A 3,227-nucleotide genomic window follows, 5' to 3' on the forward strand; every position below is an offset into this window, starting at 1 on the left:
GAAGGAATTTCGATTCAACACTCACACTCTCTCACGTGAATATCAGCCCTGGTAAATAGCCTTGAAGAGAGAGAGAGGTGTAATAATGGTACGGAAACTGGAATATGATAATTGTTTTCCTCATTTTAACTCTTTTGATCTCATTTTATACCATCACAGCTTTTGCAGATAAAACAACTGAGGCAACAAGCGTGAGTTATCAATGTTCCAAACTTTCTCATTCTTATTGTATCTTTCTCATCCGAATAGTAAAACGATTTTATACAAAGTATAATGAACTTGTTATTTATTAAAGACAACATCGTCCAAAAGGAATTATATTTTGTAAATAATTCGTAAACTTCCAACTGCATAATTTTATTGTTATCCATGAATGCTTTGTGTATCACTTTGATTTTAGGACTGTAGAAATTTGATGAAGAACATTAAATATCTGTAATTGGTTTCTCTTGAATTTCAGGGACCTACCAGTCAAGCTCAAGTGTCAGGTAAATGTTAACACCGTTCTGTAGAATACACACACAGAGATGCAACCCCCACACATTAACCTACATATATATATAAGATATATATATATATACACATATTTAAAGACAAATCAAGGATGTCAAAGTGCATTCGATATCGGGATAAGACCTCTTATCGAATTCTTCAACGTGGGGACCAGTTAGTTGCCAACTATGACCCAGGAGACTAGGAACTTGATGGAAACTAAAACTCAGCGAGGTTTGATAAAAAGTTCTATTGACTAGTTGACAAAGAGCATTTTAGCGTAGACGTAGGGAAAGGTGTAATCATGATACGGAAACTAAAATATGATAATTTTTGTTCTCATTCTAACTCTTTAGATCTCATTTCATCCCATTCACAGGTTTTTCAGAAGAAACAACTGAGGCAACAATTGTGAGTAATCAATCTTCTTATCTTTGTATAATTATAATCCAAATGGTGTGATAACATTATACAGTGCATAATGCACATATTCGTGACACCATCGTCCAAGGTCCTAAAGAAAAATTATATTTCGTTAATTATTCATAAACATATTTTTACATAATTTGTTTGATATCCATTGAATAAATGCTGTGTGAATCTCTAAGATTATAGGACTGTAGAAATTTGATGAAGTAAATGAAATATCTGTTATTGGTTTCTCTTGAATTTTAGGGGCCTACCAGTCAAGCTTCAGTGTCAGGTAACTTTTTTTTTACATCCTTCTGTAGAATTCACGCACACAGACGCGTGCAACACACACACACACACACTCACACACACATACACACGGACACACACGCACACACACACACACGCGCACACACACACACACACACGCATTCTCACATCAGGGCCTTTGTGGGGCACCTGATTGTGGGGTATTTCTGTGCGTTCCAGATATACCTTGTGGTCCCCTACTAGTGGGGTATGTACAACCTGGCGATAACAACCCGGCGGTGTGCTTACGATGTTACCATAAAAAAGTGTGCAAGTTTTAGCACACGCTCACAAAAAGTCATTTATGGGGTACCACTTCTAATGCCCCGCAGGGCATAGGACACCGAATATACAGTCATTTGAAAGACTTTACTCTGTGGGGTCCTGAAAAAATACCCCACAAAGTAAAAATGCCTCACAAGGGGTATGTGAAGCGCACATAAAACCCCACAAGAATGCTGAGGTGAGCGCACACACACTTACACTCCCTCCCATGAATAACGGCCCTGGTGAATAGCCTAAACAAGAGAAAGGTGTAATCATGATACGAAAACTAAAATATGAAGAAAAACAAATCTCGTGTTTAATATCTCTTTTAATATCATTTTATCTCATTCACAGGCATTGCAGATGAAACAACTGAGGCAACACGTGTGAGTTATCAATGGTCAAACTTTCTCATCCTCATTGTATCTTTCTCATCCGAATAATGTGACAATGTTATACAGAGTATAAGGCACATATTATTCATGACATCATCGTCCAAGATAAATTATTTTCCGTTAATTATTCATAAACATATTTTTACATAATTTCGTTGATATCCATTAATGCTATATGAATCTCTAAGATTAGAGGACTGTAGAAAATTGATGAAGTAAATGAAATATCTGTAATTTGTTTCTCTTGAATTTCAGGGAACTACCAGTCAAGCTCCAGTGTCAGGTAAATGATAACACCTAAGTCTGTAGAATACACTTACATACAGACGCACTCCCCACATATTTACCTTCATGTATATAACTAAAGTCAAATCAAGGATGGTAAAGCGCATTTGATATCAGAATGGGACCTTGCATCAAATGTTTCGTTCTTGCTGGTTCGTTGTTCATCAAAAACTGCTTGTCAAAAGAAAAAAAAATCAATTGACATGAATAGATATGAAAGGCATTCCACAGCCAACCGCAGTTCCTTGTTACGCAAAGTCACGAATTTAATCAGAATAAGACACGTTTTGCACTGCTTTTTGTTTAATAGATCTATTTAGTACATTCATGTTTGTTCAGACTATTTTGTAGTTTTTTCAGGAAAATATTCATATGAATATTCCTCCCAAAATATTTTTGTATATATCGCAAAATATAGTTTGTTACCCGAAACTTTATATCATTCCATTTCTTTTCCCTTTTTTGAAATATTGTAATATTGTATGGGCTACCAATGCAACACAAACTGAATTAGACTCACTATTTAAAGTTCAAAAGAAATGTTTAAGAATTGCTACCAATTCTCATTATCTAGCACCTTCTGCACCTTTATTTAAAAAGCTATTATTATTAAATATATAAGATAAATTAGCAAGAAATCGCAACCTTCACGTACAAATATACAAAAATAAGTTGTTACCTATCCCCTTGTCAGACCTCTTTCAATATAATAATCAAGTAAAGTTCATAGTTATAATACCCGATTTTCCAACAAACTTTACTGATGGTCTGTTAAGTCTAGTTAAGAAGCTAAATCAATTGGTCATCTAGGTCTTAAACAGTGGAATATGATTCCCCAAGTAATAACGAAATTACAATTCATATCTTCTTTTAGAAGACAATATAAAATCTTACTACTAAATAGTTATTAATCATCACAGTTATTATTTTTTATAAATATCTGAACCCCCTTTCATTGTTGTTTTCTTTCCCCCTTTATACATATATATTTTTCTATTTTACTTTCTCTCGTCTTATAGAAAGTTGAAGTGTCTGTACTTTGCTTATTTGATTTTATCTATTGTTGCG

This window comes from Strongylocentrotus purpuratus, unplaced genomic scaffold (genome assembly GCF_000002235.5).
Source record: "Strongylocentrotus purpuratus isolate Spur 01 unplaced genomic scaffold, Spur_5.0 spur5_scaffold_15, whole genome shotgun sequence".
Classification (NCBI taxonomy): Eukaryota; Metazoa; Echinodermata; class Echinoidea; order Camarodonta; family Strongylocentrotidae; genus Strongylocentrotus; species Strongylocentrotus purpuratus.